Raw genomic sequence first — 27,968 nt, forward strand, 5'->3', positions numbered from 1 at the left:
TGTGGCCATACTGTTTCAGTGTTACATCTTATAAGCCTTTGCTCACGTCAAAAAAGACTCCAGCATTCTGACGGCCTGGGAAAATAGCAATATACCTGGGGGACAAATTCAGCCTCTTGATCATCTGTCACTCTCATTCCAGTTTACATACCGTATAGGACTAATATCTTATAAGCCACTTTTGTAGTTATTGTAAATGTATGGGGAGAAAAGTAACTAAAGTGATTATTAAAAGAGCTTTTTATTTTCACAGTGGTGCTGGGTTTGAACATTGAATTGTTTTCACATTTTGTTTTGCTTCAATGCAGTGCCAAATATATGATCTTTAAATATAGCTTCTTTCCCTAATAAACGTATGATATATTGTTCCATTTTTTTTAATTGCATCCCTTTTGGTTGTCTGCGCCAGGTAGTCTGACATGCAGGATCAAGCTGCATGATGCCCCAAACGCACACTTGGAACAGTAGAAAGTGCCAGTTTGTATTAAGGCAGGAAGTGTATGTGAGTACAAACTTGCCCAGGATTTCACATAGGGTTACTTGGCGGGGGGGATGTTCCTTAACAAAATAGATTTTCTCTTGTCTTAAATCTGTATGATGTACATCCACATCATGGGCATATCCCCAGCTGGTGTAAAAGGGCATAGCACTATTGAATTTAAAGGAACTATGTTCAGTTTCCCTAGCTGAGAATCTGGCCCCCTGTCTATGGATGGGTAGTCCGCTACCCCCGCAACCAAAGGGTGCTATAGTTTGCACATTCATAGACTGCAGCACTTGTGAAATGTGATTTCAGATCATTCAAACACATGAGGCGGGCTTTATGCCCCAATCTGCTCCCTTCAGTCATCTGATGGAGATACACCTGGAGTCAGAGAGTCCCAAGTGGATGCAGAGAAAACTTGATCATTGCCTCTCTGCAGCCCCCAGTTGTATTGGAAGTATGGGGGGAAAGACTGGCCAGGGTGCCCTGCACTCTAGCAATTCTCAGCTGATGAATGATCCCCTAGAGGACCAAAGCCATTTGGGGCACGATAGAGCAGCTTCTAGGCTCCTCTAACTTGGGGCAGAGAATTAGAGGGTCATAACTGGCCACCTACCACTTCCCTTGCTCTGCTACACTCAGCAGAAGTTGCACCACAGCAGAGAGTTCACCCCATAAAATGCAATGGCAGGTTGTATGTTCTGTTCTATTTTATATAGGGTCTTAAACCACCCTCCTCACTATAGTATGAGTGCCTTTGTCTCGTGCATTATGCAACGTGAATGTTATGTGTGGTTAGTTCTTTCTTTCATCCTCTCCCCAGGGGTGAACGGTGTGTAGTGTACGGTTTTGTTTTGGTAGGGTTTTTGTTTTTGTTTTTTAATGTACATGTTGCTCTGTGTTTGTTAAAGAAGGCAGGTCAAAGAAGTGCACCTGCTTGTGGAGCAGAAGATGGTGACTTTGTGAGGGTCGCTAGCTCCTTGGAGAGTTTGTTCCACCAGCCTGTTGCCTTCATCTGAACACCCCATCCACAAAGCCTTTGCTTAGCTGCCCAAATTTCAAGGAGGTAACTCTTTGAATGTAGAGTAGTTCTTAATCTTTCTCTCTATCCTTCAATTCTGAATAACGAGATCTGCCATTCATAAAGTTACGATGACAGTTACGAACAGTTTTATCCTTGTGCCCATCATTGCAGTGTTGGAACACCTTCCATGCCAAATACATTGGCAACGTGAAGTGGACCCTAGTGGACTCATGGAGTCTCTAGCTCATCACCATTCAAGTTGTGAAAGCCCTGCTTGGAGTAAAGGATCTTTTATTTTTGTGGCGAGCAATTGATCCTGTACATGTTGTTCTCATTATCCTGGGAAAGCTTTATCAAATAGGAAGGTTTTGCAATGTTTCCTAAAGGTGAGTAGACTCTGGACTTGCCTGATCTCCTTTGGAAGTTCATCCAAAGCTGGTATCCCTTGACTAAGAATGCTTTGTCCCTGGCTTTCATGTCCTTCAGCTGGGCTCTGAGCTGGATTGTCCTAGTGAAGCATAAATGCTATGGTAGTTGTAGATGCAGTCTCTAATGGAGCTGGAACTTTGTCCATGAATTACTTTGAAAATTAGCACCAAGGCCTTAAACTGGCAGCAGGAGCAGACTAGAAACCAGCAGAGCACAGGCTTATGGATTCACAGTCACCCAAACCATGGAGAAGGTGGGCAGACCTCATCCTGTACCAACTGGAGCTCATACATAGGACAAATGTGTGGATTACTATGTCCAGTGCCTGGTCTAGGGGGAAAAGGTAAAGTTTCCTACTGAGTTGGAGGTGAAAGAAGACATTTTTAGACATTGTTACTATGTGGTCATCCATAAGAGCATAGGAATGGCCATATGGGGTCTGATCAATGATCTATCTAGCCTGGTATCCTGTCTTCCAATAGTGGCCAGTGCCAGAAGCTTCAGAGGGAATGAACAAAATAGGGTAATTATCGAGTGATCCATCCTCTGTTGTCCAGTCCCAGCTTCTAGCAGTCAGAGGTGTAGGGACACCCAGAGTATGGGGTTGTCTCCCTGACCATCTTAGCCATTGATGGACCTATCCTTCATGAACTTATCTAATTATTTTTTTAACCCAATTGTACTTTTGGCATCCACAACATCCCCTGGCAGTAAGTTCCACAGGTTGACCGTGTGTTGCATGAAAAAATACGTCCTTTTATTTGTTTTAAACCTGATGCCTATTAATTTCATTGGGTGACCCCTAGTTCTTGTGTTATGTGAAGGGGTAAATAACACTGTCTCCACAGCATTCATAATTGGATAGACCTCTATCATATTCACCACTTAGCTGTCTCTTTTCTAAGATGAACAGTCCAAGTCTTCTTAATCTCTCTTTTATATCCCCAATAATTTTTGTTGCTCTTTGCTATACCTTTCCAATTCTAATTAACTTTTTGGAGATGGGCGACCAGAACTGCACACAGAATTCAAAGTGTGGGCATACCAAGGAGTTATAGGTGGCATTGAGATATTGTCTGTTTTATTATCTATCCCTTTCCTAATGGTTCTTAACATTCTGTTAGCTTTTTTGACTGCCATGCACATTGAGCAGATGTTTTCAGAGAACGATCCATGATGACTCCAAGATCTTTCTTGAGTGGTAACAGCTAATTTAGACCATATCATTTTGTATGTATAGTTGAGATTATTTTTTCCAATGTGCATTACTTTACACTTATCAACATTGAATTTCGTCTGCCATTTGCCTGCCCAGTCACCCATTTTAGTGAGATCCACTTGTAACTCACAGTCTGTGTAACTCAGTTTTGGAGTTAACTATCTTGAGTAATTTTGTATCATCTGCAAACTTTGCCACTTCACTGTTTATCCCTTTTTCCATTTATGAATATGTTGAATAGTACAGGTCCCAGTACAGATTCTTGGGGGACCCTGCTAGTTACCTCTCTTCATTGTGAAAACAGACCATTTATTCCTTCCCTTTGTTTCCTATCTTTTAACCAGTGTGACAAAGTTCCTCCTCTACCTTGGTGGGTCCTGCGCTTATTTGGCAGATTTGCTCACCTCAGTGATCTTCCCCCAGTCTGGATCAACTCATCCTGTGTCTGATCAGGAGTTGGGAGGTTTGGGGGGAACCCGGGCCCACCCTCTACTCCGAGTTCCAGCCCAGGGCCCTGTGGATTGCAGCTCCCTATAGTGCCTCCTGTAACAGCTACAACTCCCTGGGCTACTTCCCCATGGCCTCCTCCAAACACCTTCTTTATCCTTAGTCCTCCAGCAGCACATCCTCTCACTCTTAGCTCCTTGCGCCTCTTGCTCCCAACTCTTCACACGCACTTCCTCTCCTCTAGCTCCCTCCAGCCTGACCAGAGTGAGCTCCTTTTTAAACCCAGGTGCCCTCTTTAGCCTGCCTTGATTGGCTGCAGGTGTTCTAATCAGCCTGTCTACCTTAATTGGTTCTAGCAGGTTCCTGATTACTCTAGTGCAGCCCCTGCTCTGGTCACTCAGGGAACAGAAAACTACTCATCCAGTGACCAGTATATTTGCCCTCTACCAGACTCCTGTACCCTACTGGCCTGGATCTGTCACACCAGTTATTGATGCATTATCCCATGACTGCTTACTTAACAGCTTTCTGAAAGTCCAAGTACACTATATCCACTGGATCACCCTTGTCCATATTGTTGACTCCCTCGGATCATTCTAATGGATTGGTGAGGTATGATTTCCCTTTTCCAAAGCCATGTTGACTCTTCCCAAACATATCATGTTCATCTATGTGTCTGAGAATTGTCTTCCAAATTCAGTGAAGTTAACAGAATGTTGAGGCTTTGAACCACTTTGACAAACAGAGGTTGTGTACATTCAGTATTGGTGGGGAAGTGTGCCACAGCTAGTCCTTTAAAGCATTTCCTCCTATTTACCGGCATCACTGGGTCTTGTCTGGGTTGAGGTTACACCAAATACTTTTAATCCAGCTGCCTTTTTATATACTTTTAGGCACAGATTCAATAACATGTTGCTGTTTCTAGACTCAAACTCAGGTCTTGGGCGGCCGTGTCCTAGTAGATGCATTTGCTACTGAATCAGACACTTGACTACACAGTATAATTAAACTGCCCCTCCTTGCGAGGGCTCTTTTTATAATACTGAGGAAATGCCAAAGAGGCTCAACACTCTTTCTAAATCCAGGGTGGGTTTTTTTTAAGAGGACAGTGCTCTATGTTAACATGCAAAGAGTGGGAATAATCCTCCATCTAAGATAGATGGACAGACAGACACACACACACAAAATTAGGACAGATAGTTTCCATCCAACAGTAAAATCTCTGGGAAAGGTCTAAGAAATCTCTAATCTATCTATAGTACTGTTATCCCCTCCCCTGCCCCCTGTATCCCCTCTCACCTTACCATAGCATCTGAATATCTCACAAACTCTAATGTATTTTTCCTTCATAGCACTCCTGGGACGTAGGGAAATCCCAGTTTTACAGATAGGGAACTGAGGCACAGGCTTCAGGCTTGTCTATGTAAACACTTAGTTTGCGCGAGCTGGGGTGTAATCTGCTGTACACTAAGTGTCTAAGTAAATCCCGCTGTTCTGCACTAAAAGTTCCCTAATGCACTTTAATCGACTCCCATTTCAAAGCAATGTTGATCAAAGCCTTTTTAGTGCGCAGCAGCAGGGTCAACATGGACACATGGTTCATGGCAGGCTAGTATAAGGTAGATTTACATCCCAGTTTACCAGAAACTAAGGGCTTATATAGACAAGCCCAAAGTCTGTGCCTCTGTTCCCCATCTGTAAAACTAGAAACTTTGAAACAGAAGTAGATTAAACCACACTAGGGAACTTTTAGTGTAGGACAGCGGAGTCCACACAGACAGCGCATGGCAGATTTACACTCCAGCTGACTGCAATCTAAAAGTTTGCATAAACAAGCCCTAAGTAACTTGCCAAGCTCCTACAAGAGGTCTGTGGTAGAGCAGCAAGTTGGACCCAGGTCTACTGTGTCCCAAGTTAGTGCCCAAAGCTTTTGGACCATCCTTCTCTCTCTGCTATCCTTCTCACAGAGTGTTCCTTACATTGTTCCACTGCAGCGGCAGGTCATGCCCCCTCAATGGAAAGATGTATGTGTCTGCTCTCCAAACCTTCCGTTCCAGCTCTGAGTTCCCAGCGTAATCCCTCCAGTTCCATTGGTGCTGCCGCCCTCCCCAAACAGCCCACATATCATAGCATAAAACAGAACAAGAACAGCTATGAAGCATGACAGAGAGCCTAATGGAAATATCACTCAGACAAAGCAAAAATACCAATTAGTTGCCACTGGTGATTTATTTGTATTAGGAATCCAGGGAAATCCTCATCACTTTGCACCTCTCCCACTTTCTCAGCGATCTGTTTCCTGGGTTGAAATGTTCCATAACTCCCTAGCCCGGAAATATATCCTCCCTGCCCCTATATACTTTTTATAGTCTCATTTAAATATAGTATAACTTGCTATTTAGCTGAGGCTGCATCTGGGAGACCTCGTGTGGCTTCCCTGAGCTGTAATGATTTCACAAATAAAGTGCTGAGTGCCGCAGTCTCTTAGAGTGGCCTGCTTAGGATGGCAGTCAACATCCTTGTGGCTAATGCTGATCACTGTTTCCTCTCTTGAGTCAGCCATTCTTCTCTTCCTATTCTCCAGCCTCAATGGGATTAGGGTGAACCGTACTTCTCTTTTTCCTTCTCATCTCAGGAAAGCGCATCCTGCCTGGGAACGGCAGGAAGCAGTGCCAGCTCCTAACAGCAGAGCGGCCATTTGGGCTGATCAGCACATTTTCATTTAAAAACATTTATGAAACTCCTGGCAGCAGATGGGATACGCTGACCACTCTTAACTCTATAACCCTGCTTGATTTGATGTTTCTCACACAACTCTACCGTTGGCATTCGGTAGATCTTAATCTCTAGACAAACTGTGATTAGGTGTCAGATAATTGTACTAAGCACTGTCAAAGATTTGGAGAGAACATTCATGGATATTAAAAAAAATGGGATCCTTTACATCAGAGGCCCCTTACTATTCCTGATTCTCCACTTCCTTGCGCCTTGTGCAATTTGCACCTATGCAAAATGAATGTAAAATACTGCTACTTGACAAGTTTTTTAAGCACGATCATGGCAAATGATGAATAACAACATTCTGAGATGTTTGTAGAAAACCATTCACTGGCACTCAGATAGACAGCACCTTGTAAGCCTCCAGAGGCTCATCTCTATGCTGCATTCAATTTCTGAATCCAGAACTATTATTCAAAAGGAGCTGGTTGCAATTTTTTCAATGAAATTTGGTGCAACGTGGTTCACAGATGAAAGAGCAAACATTTTTGAGGGCATGGGGGTGGATGAGAGGAGAGGGAAGCAAAGGAGATGGGATCCTAGTCTCCTCCCCAAATTTCTGATTTTTGCCTTTGCTGTGAATGGTGTCTACACGTGCTTCCCAAATGTGGACTATGCAAACTCTCTACTGCCTCTCAATTCTGGATCACGCATTAACACTGAAGATGACCTCAAGTTTTTATATATTTAGCCTCTAGATGGCAAGACATTCTAGTTAGCCAAATCTTATAGAGAGTCTCTACAGCAAGAATGTGTTATGCTAGTGCAGTGAATATGTGTTCAGTGGTGCAGATGCATGCCTAAAAGTGTTTGCTTTTAATGAGAGCAGCTCCATCATTTATCAATGAAGCTGTTCTTAGTACTTACAAATACACTCTGGGAAATATGTTGCATCTCAACACAACGTAAAACTCAACTTTTCTGGTGTATATGACATAGGAGAGCAATGAGTAAAATAGACAAATGAGAAACTGCAAATATAGGACTAAAATCCTGCAGTCTTTTCTCAGGCAAAACTTTTTCTTATTAGTGCAGGGTCATCGTGAGTTTTTCTTGTCTAAGTACTAGGGACTGCAAGACTCACCCTATAATGAAGTTGGCTGTAGAGCAATATTAGATAATCTATTCATGATGAGAGTTGTAATTTCACCCACAGAATAACATAATCTCATTGGCAATGGTGTTTGTGTGTGTCTAATTGATTCCCACGTTTCCTCCTCTTTGAGTTCTTGGTCCTTTTTTAGAGCTGCAATCTTTTCATCTCTGGCAACAACACAGATCATTTTTATCCAAGCTGGTAACGAAATCTGAGAAAGCTTTCTCTGATTATTCATAATTAACTTCAGGGCAGGGTTATTAAACCACACCCTCGAATTTTTTTTTTCCTTGAGCTTCTTCCATCTGCAATCTGAAATTCCTTTTTGTCGTTCAGTGAAAGAATGTTTCCTGAATGTATGGTCCTATTTGGCTCCGAAACTGTTCAAGTGGAACATTCAAACAGATTATGGGTGTAGTTTCCCCTTTTCAGCATCAAAGGAAAAGAATCCATTAGACCCTGTCAGTGCATCCCCTCCATACATTGCCCTGTATTACCTTGCTGAGTAAAAAGAGGAAGAAATTAACACAAGAATTCTGTGGCTCCCCTGAAAACACAATCGTAGCATCCTTAACCCTTGCTTTGTGGGACTGGTGGCTGTGAACTGGCTGAGGGACAGGGCCTAGAATGACAATGGACTTCCAGGAATCTATTGCTCCCGGACCCATCAATTCTGGCTGCAGTTACAACAAGAAAGAATAATGTACTGATCTTCAAAGGGAGATTAAACCTAAAAAGTTGTTTTACAATATTTTATTCAATTATTTTTAGCCTTTACTACTACTGACCACACTGTCATTATAGTCGGATCAGAAGTGACAGGGTCAAATCCACTAAAAACCTATAGAGTTCAGCCAATTTACACCAGCTGAGGACTTGGCCTATAATTTTTAGACTCTTGAGTTCTGGATAGTCAGCTTCATAATGGAAAAGATCTTGAGTATTAGTTTAGAGAAAAAAATATGCCACTCATAGCTATGAAAAGACAACTAGAATTTCATCTGGTTGGCGAGTAAACTGCATGCATTTAAAATCCTTTATAGAAGCATACTAGATGTCATTATATAAAGGATTTATAGTGGATCTTAATAAACAGGAGGTATATTGATAATATTTATCACAGGTAGTGGATTTTAAGCATATGTTTTGGGAATATCATGTTGCATGGGCATCTTGCACAAGACTATGGTTGTATCATAGGAGATAATGCTGCCATGGCTGTTCTGGATTTCTGTTTGCTGAAAGACCTCTCAGGTATATAGAATGTTTCTGAAGACATTACAAAAAACTGGAACAGCTTATAAAAGACAACAGCAGAAAAAAAAAAAACCTGTTTAGACAATGGAGAGATGTGCTACTTGCCAACAATAAGAGAATGAGTTACTGTACATATAGAGACACCTGCTTCTTTTGAGAAACCAATCCACAAATTTCAAGCACTTGGAAAATCTGAAAACATTTGGAAATCTTTCACTCACTCATGTGACTCAGCAATCTCAAGAGGTTATTTAATATCCCTTGTAGGTGATCCTGAACAGCGTGGAAATTTGGGTTCAGTTCAGATAACCAACCAAAGTGTTACATCTTTCTCCAACACTCCTTTAATTTATCCAGATTATTGAGATTTCCCCCACTTCCCCGCCTCACATCACCTCAGTCCCCAGGAGACATCGTCCTTTTTCCTGAAAAATGAAGGATGGACACAAATGTTCAAGGATGTTTGGCCCAGGGGTCTTTGCTGGATTAGCATTGGCAGGAAAGTCCAGAGCCAGATCTCAACTTTCCCTAAGTTGAGGGGGGTTCCGATATTTCCCGGGTCTAAACAGAGTCCTTTTTTTCTGCTATTATTATCCAGTTTTTGTTGTATCTTTGGAAGAAACCTGCACATCTGAGGGGTCATCCACAAACATAAAGCCAGAGTGGCCATGACAGCATCATCACTGGAGATAGTGCCTCTGTCTTGTGCAAAGTGTTTTCCTGAAATGCCCATATAAAGATTTGGTTGGAGTCTGTCTCTGATGAAAATAACATGATATTTTAAAAATCTCATTTGATCATGCCCAGAAAAATGATTGCAGTGTAAATTAATCCTGGCTGTTCATTTAAGTCACCTGCTCACAGACAATCCTAGGGTGCTGAGGAGGTTATGGGTGAGCAAGACTGTCCTTTCACTTAGCTCTATTATTGTGAGTGTGAACCCTCTCTGTTGTAAATGTGATATTTTTCATGGCAATGACTGTCAGGCATGGATATTGTGCTTTCCAAATGAAAAACAAAAGTTAAAATGATGCACAGGTTTTCCCTAAGTTTCTCACTCATCTCACTATTTGTCCTCACCTGTGAAATGCTGCAGTTTGCAAATATACTGGCAATTCCTTCAAAGACAGTACACGAGAACAAGTGGTATTTCAGTCCCCCTGGATCCCAAACTGATAGATAATTCCAAGAACAAAAGATTTTGCTTTCTGCCCATAACTAGTCCCAAGAGAGAAGAAAGGAGCATAGAAAAAGATCTATCAAAAAGCAAGTAGCAAATATTTCCAAGGATCTAGTCCTGCTTTAGTAGTGCCATACGCTGTCTAATAGCCCTGTTACAATTCAAACAGATGGTCATTCAGTATAGTAGATATTGCCACAGTTACCAACTTTTGGTATTTTGTCTATGGGTACTTTATGACTGTAAGGATTTAGACAAAAGACATTAGGTCAATATGGAATTATGTCATAGAATCATGGAGGAAAGAAAAGGAAACAATCTGTTGGGTAGTATTGATCAAAATTTTTTGAATGCAAAACATATTTAGTCAAAAAATGATCATTTTTTTGAAAAAGAAAGCCTTCACAGAGTTCATTTTTCAAAATTTTCTTTTTTAAAAATTGAAAACCAAAAAACAATTTTTGGTTTACAGTTTTCAGTTTCATTTTTCTCCTTTTATTAGTGATAAAAAGTGAGAAATGAGGAAAAAGAGGGAACATCAAAAATTGAATAGTATGGTAAAAAAAATTGTGACTATTTGCATAATGGGTTGTTTTCTAAAACTTCACATGCAAACCTTTTGAAATGTTTGACTATGTTCATCATTTGTTTATTTAGTCGTTCATTTTTCAAGCAGCTCCACTATTGCCTCATCTAGTCCCTCCTTCTGTTAGTGTAGGATGCTTCCTCCAAGCATATTGTCTAGTGCTTTGTCCAGTCTCATTCAACAGTGGTGACAAGCATCTTCCAAAAAAAAAGGGTGAGAGAGAGATTGGTGATGAGGCTGCCACCAGCTCCCTTGGATGTCCATGCTACAGCCTCATACAGCTCACACTTAGTCAAGCTAATACCATTTTGCTCAGTGTCATTCCATTTTTGTTGGTTATATCTGTTTGCACTGATCTCAGTAAGTCCACACCTTTGAGTACTTGTAGCTGTTTATCATTACCCACACTTCGTAGTTTGACCAAACTATACATTACTATTGTTTCTTTCTAAACAGTGCCATCCAATGGTATTCTGGGCCCAGTTCAAAGACTCAAATCTGGGTCTCCTTTCCCCCTGCTGCAAGCCCCACCCTCCATCACCACGAAATACTTTACAAAAGGACCTTCCTAGCGTTCTCTGAAACAATCTCATTTTTAGGTCATCCCAGTCTACCCACCTTGCTTCTGAGTTCTTAGTAGAAATAATGGCCACACCACTTACCCTTTCCTGCCCCAGGGACATTCTTAGGCAACTCTTGATTCATTTGAGCTTGCTGAAACTCCTTTCATTATCAGCCCGATTACAGGAAGACAGCACAAAAATATGCAGTGCTGTTACTGTGTTAGGAAAACTTGTATCTAAAGACCTTTTGTGAACGTAGCTAAGAAGATCAATGAGTGCCTTTATTTCAAGTCATCCTTAAAGATTCACTTGTAAAAACTAGTGAAGAACTCGTTCTCATCCTCAAAATCTCAGAGTTTAATGTCAGGGTAGCTATTTGCTAAGTTTTGAGGGTGTATCTTTAGGTCCTCAGTGTTGAGGTTTTTCAGTTTCTTGACTGTCTGAGAAGAAAACCTTCCTGTGACTCATCATATTTATGCATCCTATTGTTCAATTGAGTTAATATTGTGTGTAAAATAGGATTGAAAACCTTACATTCAAAAACATTTTCGGGATCTGATGACCTTTGGTCCTTTGCAGGTTCACCTGGCATTACTTTCCTTCTCTGAGATTGTTTCTCTTTGAACTGTGTGCATATTCCTAATGTTTCAGCCTGTGAAACAGCAGCTTCCTTACATGCAAGCAACCTACAAGATCTTAATTGTGAGAAAACATCTCAAAGGCCACTGTGTAAACTGCAAGCCATTTGAATGTCAAGATCTGGACGCTCACAACATTCGTTTTTAATATGCAAGTATACCATATTTTGGCCAAAATAAGAAATGAAAACTCTGAAATGTTTGTTTGCAAGCTATCCACTTCCAGCGTAAGTTTGGGTGAAAGATTGTGTGAAGCCTTGATCTTGTCTGAAATGCAGGAGCACCCTGAATCTGATTTAATGACAGATGGGTTGCTTCTACCCATTCTGACCAACTTGTTGTGGTTTGGCATTTTAATGTAATGCTAATATACTTTTTCAACACATCCCAATGACTAGCTGAAGCAGAAAACAGGGTATACAATTTTGAACAATTCCAAAAAATAGAACAACTTGGGGAACAATAATTGCAGCAGCTTCTCCCACTGGATTCAGGCAGTGGATCACACATGCAATGAAAAAAGCAAACTGCTTTAGCTGCTGAATTTCATTTTTACACCTTTATTTGCTGCAGCCATGTTAGCTCTATTATCACAGCTTTGTCCCCTGCAGTCAGCCATATCTAAGCCATCTTTTTTCAGCTTCTCGAAAACAACCTCCATAATACCCTCCCCTGTTTTGCTGAGGATATCAGTGATACAAAGCTCTCCACAACCTTTATTCCATCTTTCAAAACCTCCATATACCTTAGCACCTCAGACATTTGTTTCATTTGGGAGAGGTCTGGAGTGCAAACAGAATAGAGAAATATCTAACTTTTCTAACCTTATCAAAAATAGTTGGCTGCACTTTTCTTGCAATGCTAATGATAAATTCATTTTGAATTTGGTTTGGTAAGTATGTCCTCTTTGTGGTTCCTGCCTTAATAGCTTCCATATAATCTTCTAACATACTATCATACCTTGCAAGCAATTCAAGTAAACCCCCAAAATGACCATTATGAGCATTGTCTAACTTTCCAGCTGAACCTCTTAAAGCTAAACACCTCTCATCTCATCTAGGTACAGCAAAGAGACAACAGAAAATATTGTGCCTCAAATTTCTGCATTTGATGATAGGTTTGAATACTATTATTTATCAACTGTACAACCCTTTCCCAACCATTCTGCAAGTTCTATCCAGTCAGCGATTGCCTCCACGTGTTTTCTTGAATGCTCATGTTGGCTCCCTAAAGTGGAAAAAGTTCATGAACCCAGTTTTACGGTTCGCAAAGGAAGATGAGAAATTTGGCTGCAAAAGCAAATAAGTGAAACAGAATAAGGAGGCAAGAGTCAAACTCTGCATCAACCAAGATTGCTGGCATAACCCCATTAGGAGTTTTGGCAAAAAAAACTTCCCACAATTTAATACTTGCCTTCCTTTGTGTTTGCTAGGCAAAAAGTCTTGTTCTAAATAGCCAATGGGACCATTTTCTACCGAAAAATGGTGAACAGAATCCATCACTGGCGGCCAAGTAGCCAGAACTACCCTGTCAAAGACAAAAATCGTCCTCACACTTTCAATAACCAAACCACTTTCAACATCCATGTCCATGACAGCTGCACTAGCAACCAACAGGCAGCCTTTTGGTCTGGAATCAGAGACACCGGCACCCAACAAACTGATACACCCAAATCAACATCCTCACCAGCTCAGGAAGACTCAAAAGTACAAGGAGCAGAACTGTTCACAGATTGTTGACCAGAACCATGGTAGAACTTTGCACATTTTAAAAAGCTCCATAGACCATTCACACTTCTCTAATCTTCTTTTTCATGGACCTGCTGCTTTTGAGCACCACTTTTGTGCTTGTAGATAATCGTGGTTAACTGTAAGAATTCATGCACCAAGCTCTTCACAAATGAATTACTAGCTTTGCAATGACTATTTTAGTGGGTGAAAGATCTAACTAATATGTCTGTGAAACTCTGAGAGAAATCAGGTGAAAGGTCATAATATTTCTGTGAAACTCAGCTATATCAGGGGGAAACTAATGAGCCAGAGCTCAGGAATGCTGATAAGGTCAACTGAGGTCCAGTGAAGGAGCAATTACAGAGAAGGCTAGCGTCTCATGATGGGAGAAAAGAGTGAGAAGTTTAAAAAAAAAGTAGATCTCAAAGCACTTTACAACAGATGAAAAAAACTACATCAGACCTAGGTCGTACTATTATGTATTTTCCAAATGTTGCACATCTGAATGCTTCAAAAATGTGTTCTTCTTGGTCACAGAAGATGTCTGCATTTTTGCGCCTCCTTTTTAGTAAACAATATAACATGCTAAATTATGCCAATTGGTTTGCTTAAGGTGGATCTGAGGGATCTAAGTCCATGATGTAACTGGGAAGGAATGTGTTTTTGTCTCAGTCTCTGCTCCAATCTCTTCATCAAAGCAGTATCTAGCATGGGAGTGAGCAGAAATGGCTTACAAGTGCGATAATACATTGCCCATATTCCTTTGCAGGGTGTTCACAAAAAGCCAGATTGTACAGCCCTGAGGCATGTTGGTGAGCATTTACTCCCATGAGTAGCTCCTTAGACATGCAAAAGGGCTGCACAATCCAGGAAGAAGCATCTCTCAAGTTATGATCTCTCACTGATATATTTGAGCTGATGGGTTTAGGTTTGAATAGGTATTTGATCACCGAGCCTTCTGCAGCTGATGGCTCTATTGCTGAAAAGTGTATGACATTTGCAGGAAGTCAGTGAAAAGTTGCAGATGACTTCACTGTTCATTACAGGGCCCATAGGCCACATGCAGCCTTGGGCTATGTTTTCTGTGGACCCTATTCTGCTCACTGAATTTTGCACTTAATAGCCCCTACCCAGTCCAAGGGAAGTGTTCCCCAGCCTGTCCCCTTATGTGATATGAGTGCTCACCAGGCAAAATGTCACTCCAGAGGGGCATTCCAGGGGAATTCTTGAAACAGTAAATAGAACAGGAGTACTTGTGGCACCTTAGAGACTAAAAAATGTGTTTGAGCATAAGTTTTCGTGGGCTACAGCCCACTGAGAGTGAGAGACAAGCATGGAGCCTGCGGTGGGGAGAGGATATGCCAAGGAGACACATGGGGGATGCCAGGGGCAAATATTAGGGGTCAGATTCTTGGTTCTGCTGGAGTAATGTAAAAGGGCTGCAAACTGGCTAGATCTCTTTCTCTTCCCCATCCCCAGGAAATATCCCAAGCACAAATAGGATCTCCTCCGTGATACAAAAGGTGCGCCAGGGACGAGGAGAGCCAGAGAAAGGGCAGGAGGGGGTGTGGCCAAACATGTTGCACTCCAGTTAGCAGAAAGCAGCCCTGGAACAGGCTTAGGGGTGGCCAGGCCCCAGGATTCTGGAGGCAGGAATAACTTTTGCCCTATCCCCTTTCTTTTTCCTGAGCCTGCTGCAAGAAAGGAATATCAGAATCTGGCTTATGGTAGGGGGAAGCTGGTTGGTATGTGTATGGGAGTGGAAGGCAGAAGGGTTAATTGTTTGGGGGTGGTGGGGAGGAACCTCTCAGTGGGAGGTTTTACTTATTTTATGGCATGTGCCCCAGGCAGAGCACTTTTTATAGGTCTCCCAGGAATTAACTAAGCTGGCTATAGTCCTCCAGGGCTGGATGGAAGACAAAACTATAGGGAACTGAAGATGAGTAAAAAATATTTAATCAGACTTCTATTTACTCCGGTTGTAATGGCACGTTATTCCTGCAAAGAAATTGAAAAGTGCCATGTCTTCAGAATTTCAAAAGGTTTTATTTTTATTTAAATTCCTGAACCCTCCAATTTCACCTGGGTTTGAGACCAGCAGAGTCTAGTGGCAGGGTACCCCCAGGAAATTAAAAGTCCTGTGCTTGGTTCAATGTTTCAATGGTTTTGGAATTAAGCACACAACTTTTAGTAACTCTAATAGTAAATGCCATTCATTTTCCTATATTTTAAAAAGGGTCTTAAGAATATAAAATTAAAATAGATGGTAGGGCAAAGGAATGCAAAGCCTAAAAGATGCATAAAATCTGAGTATTAGCACTCCAGGACCTCACAGGGATCAAATGCTAGTGTTTCCCCAGTGCAGCCCCACACGGTTTTACTGTAACTTGACTATGGAGGGGATTTTCCAGTAAAACCTTCACACCTGCGTCCGGCGCAGTGATCCAGATTGTGGCTAGTTAGGATGGGTTTACAGTAGCTTTGCACTGGCAGGGTGGCACAGAGAAGCTAGAGCATACCTGCTGAATTTAGCTCTTCTGTACTTTTTGAGAGCAATCACTTTCTTTTGCAGATTAGACCTTGTGAGCCTGATCTCACAATACTGTAAATCAGGAGTATCTTTCTGGAAGACAATGATGCTGATATGGAACATCTTATTGTTTAGTAGGTGTGATAAAGTAACTTGTTTAGTATCAGAAAAAGAATCTATTATAAAACCACACAGGTTAAAATGACCTAGGTGGTATAGTCCAAGTACTTTTGAGTTTTACATGTGAGTGCTTAGTCTCAGTCCTGGTCTACACTACACGTTTAAATCGATTTAAAGAGAGTTAAATCGATTTAACGCTGTACCCGTCCACACTACAACACCCTTTTTATCGATATAAAGGGCTCTTTAAATCGATTTCTGTACTCCTCCCCGATGAGAGGAGTAGCGCTAAAATCGATATTGCTAATTCGGAATAGTGTTAGTGTGGATGGAAATCGACGTTATTGGCCTCCGGGAGGTATCCCACAGTGCACCACTGACCACTCTGGACAGCCAGCAATCAGAACTCTGAGGCAACTGGCTAGGTAAACAGAAGCCCACGAACTTTGAATTCAATTCCTGTTTGGCCAGCGTGGAGCTCTGATCAGCACAGGTGACCACGCAGAGCTATCAGGCACAGGTAACATGCAGTCTCTGAGAATCGCAAAAGAGCACCAAGCCTGGACCCGGCACAAGAGGTACTGGATCTGATCGCTATATGGGGAGAGGATTCAGTGCTAACAGCAACTCTGTCGAAAAGACGACATGAAAAAAATTTGAAAAGAAATTTCAAAAGTCTAGAACTGGAAAAGGCCACAGCAGAGGACTCAGTGCAGTGCAGAGTAAAGTTAAGAGCCTCAGACAGGCATACAGAAACCAGAGAAGCAAGCGGAAGGTCTGGGTTCAGGGCAGAAAACATGCGCGCTTCTATGCTTGAGCCTGGATGCAATTTTAGGGGGGCTGCGCAACCATACCCCACCCCCTGGCTGTGATTCAAGAGGTCGGGTTTATATCAACGCGTGGCTGAGGATTCTGCGGAGGGGGAAGATGAGGAGGAAGAGAAGAGGAGGAAGAGCTTGCTGAGAGCACACAGCACTCCGTTAGCCCCAACAGCCAGGAGCTTTTTGTGACCCCAGAATTACGTCCCAGCCTCCCAAGCCAACAAGCCCACAGTGAAGCCATGGAAGCGACCTCTGGTGAGTATACCTTTGTAAATATCAAACATGGTTTTAAACAAGCGTTTTTTTAATGATAGGGGGTGAATTGCCATCAGGGCTTGGATGCATTCGCAGCCCAGTACGTTACAGGAGAAGATCGTTAACGTGTCTGGGATGGAGCGGAAAATTCCCTCCAAATAACAAATCTTTCCCCCCTTAAATGAAAATCAACTCCTTGGAAAAGGTACTTTCAAAAAAAGCCTTTTTTTTTTTGGCGCAAAGAAAATTTTCCCTGGGCAGGAAGCCCAATTTGGGTCCCCCCATTTATTGAACTTTTTCCAGCACGCCCATTTGGCAATGTTAGCAAGTAATTTCGGAATCCAATAAGCTTCACAGCCCAAGCCGCGGTTATGGCCCCCAGGTTGACCCGCCTTGGCTCATTTTCCCAGGAAAACAAATACGGTTTCTTTGCATCCTTTGGCAGTGGGGGTTATTCTTCAGGAAAGAAGGTTTATATCCTCATTCAGTGGTAACCTTGGTTGAAAATTCAGGAAAAAAACTTAATTTTAGGGGGGCAGACCCAATGGCCCCCATTTTTTTTCCCCTACGGGCCCGCCGCTTTACCCCTTCCCTTGCCCGTAGGAAAAAGCCGTGGGGAAGGGGAAAGGAAATTGATAGCGCGAAGTTTTTCCCGCGTTTGGCGAAGCCAGATTCTTCCCAGGTTTACCAGCCCCGAATCAAAAATTAAACCAAGTGGATTTCCTTACATGAAATAAGCAAGCCCCATGCGGTTGGGGGGGGGGGAAAAAAAGGGGAAAGGGGGGAAAAAAAAAAAAAAAAAAAAGAAAAAAAAAGGGAAGGGGTTTTTTTTTTTTTTTTTTGGGGGTTTTTTTTTTTGCTGGTTTTCCCCCCTCTTAACAAGGAAACCAAGGGCCCCATCCATAGAAATCAACTGTTTGGGGTAAAATATGAAAGGAAACGGCCCCCTGGGAGAAAAGTCCAAACAGAAAGCCCCTTAAAACCATGGGCCCGGCATGGAAAGGCCCTTCAATTTGGATTTTGCCTGGGGCCCCCTGCCCCCGTCCTGTGAGAATCTGCAAACCAAACCAAAGGAAGGCCACAGGCCACTCAATATTAAACGATGGCAAAATGCGACCCCTTGGGTAGAGGTGAAATAAACAATTGTTGGGCCTCTGTAATACAGCTGTTGTAAAGGTGAGCGTGGCACACTCAGTGTGGCGCGGGTTTTCTTTGAATTCTAACTGGTGGAAAAAGGAAAAAAGTTTAAACAAGGGGCCCCCCCCCCCAGCCCCCCAATTGGTTTTCTGTAAAATGGGTATCTTTTTTTAATACCTTTTTCCTCCTCCCTTCCTTTTCCCACCCCAATGGCAGCTGCACAGTTTGGTTCCGGGCCCTCCCTAACCGCCATCCCGAAAAAAAGGGGCTTAAGCTCAGATAGGCGGAGGAAAAGGGAAAGAAGAAAACCACAAGAATGAAAATGGTTCTTCAGAAAAATCATGGAAGTTAAAAACACGCAAAAGTGAACGAAGCTCACAGAATTGAAAAAGTGGAAAAGGACGTGGCCCTTTTAGCAAAAGTACGGAAGAGCCAAGTGGAAACGGGAGGAAGAAATAGGAGAACGCGCCCGAGATGAAGAAGGGGTGGGGTAGGCAAGAGAAATCAGCTTTGTTGGGCGGGGGGATGCCTAACGCTGCAGCTGCCCAACGTGAAAAATCCAAACCTGATATTCCCCTCCAACCGGCATGGGTGGGATTCCTTTCAGGAAAGAAGGCACGGGCCCCCTTTACAGAGTTGGCCCCCCCGGTGGGCAGCCATGTTTTTAACCACCCCAAAAGCTTTTCCCCACCGTCATGGTTCCCCCTTTCCCCCCTCACCCAACGTGGGTAAGAACACGTTTGGGGGGGAAAAGGCTTTTCGACCCGCCCACTCCCCAAACCCCCCCTGGGGAAACAAGTTCCCCCAAGGGCCAAAAAAAAAAAAAAACAGGGCCTTGTTTATTACAATTGAAAATCGAAAAAAGCCTTATGGCCCTTTTCCTTTCCCCCTTCCCAATCCTTCTCCCAAAGCCCCACAGCAAGGCAGGAATAAGACCTTGATAATCTCTGGCCTTTTTTTATTATTACTTTTATAAAAATACAATCCAGGTGGGAAAGTGGGGGTGTTTTGCCTTACAGGGGAATGACTTTTAAGAAAGAATACATGATTTTTTTTTTAAACAATACTGAATGACTTTTTACATTAAAGAATATACATGATTTTAAATGAAATACTGAACTTTTTAATTTTCCCCTCGCCAGCCCCCTGAAAATTAGAAGTGGGAAAGAAAGGGAACTGGGGTGGGGTTTTGGCCCCTTAACCAGGGGAAAAAATAAGGTTTCCCAATCCAAGGGGGGGAGGGGTCATTCAAGGGAGAAACAACACAGCAACCACAACCGTAACCCCTGGGCCCCGTGGAATGAAACTCGTTTTTTCAAGGGCTTCCTCTGATGCGCACCGCCTCCCTGGTGTGCTTTTCTAATCCGCCCTGGGTCCCTGGCGTGCTCCGTATCAGCGACCAGGGTGGATTTGCCTCAGCCCCCCACCCCCCGCATAAAAAGGTCTCCCCTCTCTCCTCACAGAGATTTGTGGAAGCACTAATAAGCAAAGCAAGCAATTATACCAAACCGGGAACTTATAAAAAAAGTTTTTGGCTGAGGTCCCCCTGAGCCGAGGTATCAGTATATGTTTTGCCAGGCCGCCTTTTTACTTTAAACGGCCCAAAATGCACATTTCTACCACCATTCTGCTTGCTCAGTACCTTGTAGTTGATAGCAGCCTTCCTGACCAACTGTCCCAGGCTGCTGTGGTTATGGCTTTCCATGAGGGCCATGGGGCTCAAGAAGATAGGCTTGGAGTCACCGCAGGATATAAACGAACAGCATTCTCAACATTCCCAAAAACGTTATTTTTCTGGTCTGGGAAGTAAATTTCCCCTTTGCTTGGCAACCCCGTTTAAACAGAGTAATGCCTCCTGAAGACCGCGCAGCCCGTCCCATGAACCCCTTCCCTGGCCATCCCGCGTGGATTGTTGGTGAAAAACGTTCCCTTGGGTGAATCCACCCCCAATTTGTTTGCTGCTTGCAAGCCACCATTGAAAAAGTACCCGCTTGCGGTTTAACGGGCTGGGGTGCCCTGGCGGCTCCTTTGGCCAAGATAAGGGGATGTGGGGGTTTCCATCCTATGGCCCCCCCACAAGTTAGGGAATTCCCCCCAATTTCCAGCCCAAAAGCCCCCAAAAAAATCCCCCCAACCTAATCAACCCTTGCACGTTTCCCAGAAGTCCCACAAAAACCTTTTGGTAGCAGCAACCTTAAACAATTGCTTTTTGGCTTACTTTGCCATCACTGCAAGCCCCACAGTAAAATTTGCCCACTCCCAAAAGTTGATTCCCAAAACTTGACCGGTAGCTCGTCTGGCATGTGCAAGCATTCCAGAGGGCTTAGGCCAACTTCGGCTTCTCCACTGGGGAGGGGCCTGCTCTTCAATTTAGTATTTATGGCGTTTTCATTGGGCGGGGCAAGCCATGTCACAAAAGTTCAAAGAAAGTTAGGACTCTACGACATGCGAAGTTATTGCAGGCCACTGGGAAAATACATCCCACACCTGAAAACTATGTTGGGTCCCCACCCCAAGTTGTGCTTGGTTTTCCAACGCGCCCCCTCAAATCCCCAGCGTTTCAATTGGGGTAGACCCACCTGCCCCCATTACCAGCGGTAGCTTCCAAAAACGCAGGGGCCCCGCGCGGTTTAAGGCGAAAATTCAAGTGGGGTTCCCATGGTCTCCAATCCACTCCTTGTCCGCCGCCCGGGGACCCGTGCCTTGTCCTCCCCCCTCTTCCCTCCCTGCCCCCTTTTGGCAGTTCCATGGGTCAGCCATAGAAACCAGCACGAGAAAGTGCCGCGAGGTTGGTTGAAAAACAACAATTCCACCGATAGGCCGGGTTTTTTTTTATCTTGGGGTCCAGCAAAGGGGGGTCCCATGCCTTTGCCCTGTGCTATGGGAGTGTTGTTTTCCCTTCATCCACCCAGGGAAAAAAGGGCGCGACAGGTTTGTCCCCTGGCCTTGCTTCACAAAAAAAAGGGGGACAAAAAGAAGTTGGGGGCTGTACCGAAAAAACTGTGAACATGAAATTCTGCCCATCAAAGCCACCCTGGGGGAAAATCTTCACCCAGAATTCCAAGGGGCGGGGGGAAAAGAAAAATGAGGGGAACTTAATGGGGAAAATAGCCCTTTACGCGGAAACCCCAGCCACGACGCGACCGCAAACTGTTCTAGACTGTCTGGTCTGTAACCAACACGTCGAGACATATCGCTTTAGGGTTTATAGAGGCCTTTACCACAGTGGGGGGCCCCCCCAACCGCTCCCCAGAAAAAAATTTCGACACCATTTAGCCTTGGGACCATGGGAACGCAACCATCGAATTAAGTGCCCTAGTTTGTACCCGCGCCAACACTCGACTTTAAATATCAGTTTTTTTGTTTCTTAAGAAGAGGATAAACAGATGGGTTGGCACTTTTAGCTAAATTTTCGATAATTAGTTATATCCCATAGCGAGTAGTGGGTAGACAACCCCCAAGTAAGGAAACAGCGACGGAGAGTCTGATTGAGACGTAGGTGGCCCCCTTAATGTGACACTGTAGGATTAGAACGAAGTTGAAAAAAGTTTGAAGAATAGAGACGCCGCCCAAATCCTAAAACTTGGAAACAGGCTTTTTTAATCTCACAACCATCGAATTAATGTGCCTAGTGTGGACGCGCACACTCGACTTTATAATATCAGTTTTAAGAAACTGATTTTAGCTAATTCGATATTATCCCATAGTGTAGACATGGCCTCAAAGTTGAGAACCCACATCTACTGGAAAGCTTATCTCAGAACTCGTCATCTCAAAGAAGAAGTCATTTTAAAATGGCTTCTTTCCATTAGAAGGTGTTGAACTCTCAGGATACGGGTATATATTTAAATGGCGACATGTTTCCTTTGAAGTGTTTGTATAGTTCTCTTTGGTAGTAGTGTGACACCAGAAGCATCATATGAGAACATTATGCCCCTAGTGGTTTCATGGCAGTTTTGTTTCTTTTTATGATGTAATGTTGAAACCTTTTTTATAAACTAATTTCCAGTACTGAATTATACTAACGTTTTAAAACTTCTGTCACAGAGTCCCCGGGCGATGCTCTGGAACTGCTCCCCACAAAGCCAGTCAGGACTTTGGGGAGCCTCCTCTCCCTTGGAGCAGACTGTCTTCAGGGCAAGAAGCTCACATGGCTTCACCTTCCTGGGTCTGACCTTGGAGCATTCAGCATCCTTTGCCCCTCCATGCGCTTCCCACAGTGAGTCCACCGAGGTGGGGTCCTGGGGAAGCCAGAGGGTCCTGCACCCCCACTTCACAGTCAGAAGTGACTCTTAGGCAGCCAGTAAAACAGAGGTTTATTAGATGACAGGAACACGGTCTAAAACAGAGCTTGTGGGTACAGAGAATGGAACCCCTCAGCTGGGCCCATTCTGGGGCCCAGCAAGCCAGACAACCCCGTCTGCCCTCACTTCCTGTCCCTAGCCAGCTCCCAACTGAAACTCTCTCCAGCCCCTCCTTTCTGGCCTTTGTTTCTTTCCTGGGCCAGGAGGCCACCTGATCTCTTTGTTCACCTTTAGCCATCCCCTTGCAGAAGGGAAGGGCCCCAGCAATTTGTTGCCAGGAGACCGAGTGTCAGCCATTTATGCATGCTGGAGACTTAAGAAATGCATAAGGGAAACTGAGGCACCCACATAGTATTTCAGAGAAAACATTAAGAACAGTTCCACTTTGTCACAACTTTTTTTTGCGGAGGGCGGGGGTCAGAGGAAGACAAATGTTTTCTCTGCTCTATAGAGGTTGTCAATCTCAAAGCTCCCATTACACTGCACTAATCCTTGGGGAAGAGGAGCTATGTATACAGGAGGGGGTCACAGAAGAGGCTGCATCTGGAATAGCAGGAAAACAATATCAATAGAATGGATTGTGTGTGTGCAAGTCTTAAAAGACTCATTTGAGCCATTCATTTTCTGTATGTAGAAATTCTCCGGAATGCCCCTAGCATTCCATATGAGATCGTATGGCTGGCTGCCCAAACAGATGCACCTGGGTCCCTCCAGGGCACATCAGCACAGTTACCAAAGCTTGTGACAAGCGGTGTTTCTCTTAAAACCTCAGCTCTTCGAACCATGTCATTACATGAAAAGCTCAGCTTTTGTTAAAAAAAACAAACAAAAAATAGCACATTTCTAGCCCTCTTGGTTGCAGCGAAAAGCTTGAAAAAAAGGCTCAAAAAACAGAAGGCAAATAAAAATAATCCAGTGGTATTTTTTTAGACATCATGACTTTTTAAGGCCTGACTCATGCCCCAATGAGGCATTCCTTCTCCCAAGTGATAGTAGCACCACGTCCTACAGCTACCAAGGAATGAGCCTGAGAACTGAGCTCAGATTGCCAGCATAGTAATGCAATGTATCTACTGCCATGAACCATGGGTTCCACTGGTCAGAACAGAACACAACTTGCTCAGCTACCACATAGTTCATACCCAAGACAACCCTAAAATGCTTTATACAGCAAGAAGCAACAAACTGGCATTGCACAGGGACTGTGTAGGAAACTTCTGCATCTAGTGTTGTTTTTTTTTCCCTACACAGAAATGAAAGATGTTCTTTTGGTTTGTCCCCCCATATGATCTCTCATTGTGGCAGAGAGAGCGGGTTTGTTTTTTTCTGTTGAGTACCATTTCCAGCTTTGTGTCTCAAGTGCCCGAGATCCTGGAAACAGCACACTACTGCTAACAGAATAGCAGCCTGCATGTTCTTGCATACATTGGAATGATAATCCACATGGCAAAATTGTCCCAAGAAAAGAGCTGGCTTCCTGTAATTGGCTGAAAAATGTCAGTCTGAAACCCCTGTGTCTAACCACAATTTAAGATTCTCATCAAATCTCTGCCAGCTGTTAATCTCCACTGTAATTGTTTTTAATATATGTGCAATTCCATTGCTTTTTGTCATATTTCTATATTTTACTCCACTTAATCTTTGTACCTACTTCCTTTGCCGTGCCAGCAGTGCTGGGAGGTTAGCCCAATGTGCCTGATAGGGATCATTAGAGTTTTTGAAAATTATCAAAGGAGATACTTAGAGTATTTCAACTAATGGGAAAATAGCCAGATTAGAGAGGCATAATCAGGTGCTATTAGTGTTTTCCTTTTCTTCCAGTACGTAAACTCTGCCAACATAACTAATTCACTGCACCAAGGAGTGTCAAAAATAGACCAGAGTTGCTATATTAATCACATGGAATCTAATAAATGAATCTGTCTGGATTAAAAACATTTAATGTTGTATTTGTAATATTAACAAGTGCTGGACCACCGACATGTCTCTTTTCATCTAGAACATCTCTGCTTCTCTCATGCCTTTCAAAACAAAATGTTCATTTGAAGTATATCTTCAGAAATGTTAAACAAGGATTCCTAGAATTATTATTATTATTTGTGTTGAAATAGTGCCTGAGGCAGAAATGGAATGGAGCTCCGTTGCGCTAGGGGCTGTACAAAGACGAAACAAAACTATGGTCCCAGCTCTAAAGAACTTACAGTCTAAAGTAATGTGTTCATTGGTCCCTACGGGTGTGTCTACATTGCAGAGTAAAGCCCAGACTCAGACTCAAGCCTAACCCCTCTTCTGCCTAGACACAAACTGCGCTAATCTAGGTCTTGTACCCACAGTCCGAGGACCCTTCTGGGGTGGAGGATCCAAGCCCGAGTCAAAGTGAGACCCAGGGTTCAAGCCCTATTTCTTAGCAGTGTGGATGCAGCCTCACTTGACTCCGGATCCTGGGATTCCACCAAAAGTATCCCACAATCCCATAGACCAACTTCCTTTGTCCTCTTTATCCCAAGAAATTCGTCAACACAAGTGAAAACAGAAGCAACCCCCCCATGGCGTATAGCAGTGGCTCAGTGACCCTTTCAGAATCTTCTGATCACTGAGCTGCAAACATACCAGTAGAGAGCCACCTGCATTTGAAATGGCTCCTGAACAGAAGAAGCCTTTTGCAAAACCTGTTGCTTCATGGCCATGAGAGCACAGCCAGATTTTGGAGACTCTCTGGTGCGAGGCCAGTAAAACTGTATACTTTATTAATAAGAATACCAGGAATCACCATGCATACCACCTGCAGGTTTGCAAATTTACTGGACTGGTGACAGATCAGGGAGCAGATTATGTGGTTCAAGAGTAAGTACCAGAAAACCAGGGACCAGCACTGCCCTTTGGGCAACTTGCTGACATTGTGCCTGTTTTATGAGGAGTTTGACCTGATGCTGGGTGCCGCACCTAGCACAGAGCCAGCTATGGTGCATGATGACTTGGTCAGCCATCATGCACCATAGCTGGCTCTGTGCTAGGTGCAGCACAGGCTGGTACCCTGCTCAGCCAGGCTGGTACCCTGCTGGCCCAGAATCCATCATGGGGACTGATAGAAGCCAGCAGCAGATAGTGAGTGAGGACAATGAAGTCCCTCTGTTGCTGAAACTGGTCCCCCAGCTGGCTTTGGAATAGGAGCAGCAGCAGATTATGGCTCCATACTTGGAGGAGCTGTTTGATGCACTCCTGAGGAACAGTCTGCTGCAGAGCCTGCTTCAGACACAAAAGGGACAGAAGCCACCCCTGAGGCTGGTAAGTTTCTAGATCCATTATCAAGTTTGTTAATACAACAATGAGAGGGGTTTCTACTCTATAAACCACTGCAACAGTTAGGAGAAGTCCTGGCTAGCAGCACATATCTGCTAATGGCAGATTGTGTCCCAGCACCTTGGCTCTCCACCTCTTCTCCTTTCCCTCCCTCATCCCCACCACGTGGAGTTCAAAGTGGTGACAGGGAAATGCAAATAGTAAAGAGCACTTTTAAAGTCTCTTTTTACTGGAAAAGCGCAGTGTGACAGTGTACCCCATAAGGCTTTATGGGGTGGGGGTGCTCATAAATGTATGTATGATATAACTGGAATAGAGCTTTGCTACATATGCCATGTAACATATCTATGTAAAGATTATGTTCATCCTAGTTGTATGCAGGCACCATTTGTGTGTTCAAAGTTATGAACATTGGCAGTATAATTGCTTGATTTCTAAGTAGCCTTTGTTAGAACATTTGGTCACTTCTTGGGAAAGGAATGTGCTCAATCAAGAAGCATTTAACAGACAAAAGAGCTTGGAAGACTCCAATCCACATAAGAAGTCTACCTGAGGACATTCAAGGTAGCATGTGGGTAATGACTGCTGCCTGCAAGTCCTGAGTCATGCATGGGCATGTGACTTGCCCATGTGATTCCAAACCTCCATTTTGTGACTGGATTCTACACAGGGTGAGGAGGGGGTCTCCACCCACAAGAGAGAGTCTATTTAAACCCCTGGGAGACCTCTCCATTTTGTCTTCAGCTGGCTAAAGAAGGAGCATCTCCACCCCCCCGGAACAAAGGACAGTAACTACAGGGGGTGTGAGTGATTGCTGGACCCAGGCTAAAAGGAGATTAGCCTGTAAAAGGGAGCATTCTGGAACTGGTGAGGATCTCCTATCTGTATTTAGTTTGATTAGACATAGATTTGCATCATTTTATTTTATTTTGCTTGGTGACTTACTTTGTTCTGTCTGTTTACTACTTGGAACCACTTAAATCCTACTTTCTGTATTTAATAAAATCACTTTTTATTTATTATTATAACTCAGAGTATGTATTAATACCTGGGGGAGCAAACAACTGTGTGCATAATCTCTTATCAGTGTTATAGAGGGCGAACAATTATGAGCTTACCTGCATAAGCTTTATACAGGGTAAAACGGATTTATTTGGGTTAGACCCCATTGGGAGTTTGGCATCTGTGTGTAAAGACAAGCACACTTCTGTGAGCTGTTTCCAGGTAAACCTGCAGCTTTGGGCAGAGCTTAATTCAGACTCGGGTCTTTGTTGAAGTAGACAAGAGTGTCTGGCTCAGCAAAACAGGGTGCTGAAGTCCTGAGCTGGCAGGGAAAACAGGAGCAGAGGTAGTCTTGATACATCGGTTGGCAGCTCCCAAGGGGATTTCTGTGATCCAACCCGTCACATGCAGATTTTTACTAGGGCCGTCCTGTTTTCTTAAAAATGATAACCTAGGCCTGGTCTACACTACGCATTTATACCGATTTTAGCAGCGTTAAACTGATTTAACGCTGCACCATCCACACAACGAGGCCCTTTATATCAATATAAAGGGCTCTTTAAACCGGTTTCTGTACTCCTTCCAGACGGAGGAGTAGTGCTGAAATTTGTATTACCATATCGGATTAGGGTTAGTGTGGCTGCAAATCAACGGTAGGTTTGCCTCTGGGCGGTATCCCACAGTGCACCACTGTGACCACTCTGGAAAGCAATCTGAACTCAGATGCACTGGCCAGGTAGTACAGGAAAAAGCCCTTGCAGAACTTTTGAATTGCATTTCCTGTTTGCCCAGCGTGGAGCTCTGATCAGCATGCTGGGTGGCGATGCACGTCCCAAATCCAAAAAGAGCTCCAGCATGGACGTACGGAGATACTGGATCTGATCGCTGTATGGGGAGACAAATCCTGTTCTATCAGAGCTCCGTTACAGAAGACGAAATGCCAAAGCATTTGAAAAAAATCTCCAGGCTATGATACAGAGTCCACAGCACAGTGCTGTGTGACAAGCATAACTGGAAAGCCAAAGAATCAAAATGGACGCTCATGGAGGAAGGGAGGGGGTATTGAGG

General features: G+C 43.6%; 1 protein-coding gene across 1 annotated transcript in view; it reads right to left on the reverse strand.

The window, feature by feature from the left end:
- The window catches only part of EZR (ezrin), a 705,905-nt gene that overhangs the window by 431,158 nt on the left and 246,779 nt on the right, over window positions 1-27,968 (reverse strand). The gene's annotated exons all lie outside the window — the stretch shown is intronic.

The sequence above is a fragment of the Chelonoidis abingdonii genome, chromosome 3, assembly GCF_003597395.2.
Source record: "Chelonoidis abingdonii isolate Lonesome George chromosome 3, CheloAbing_2.0, whole genome shotgun sequence".
NCBI classification, from domain to species: domain Eukaryota; kingdom Metazoa; phylum Chordata; order Testudines; family Testudinidae; genus Chelonoidis; species Chelonoidis abingdonii.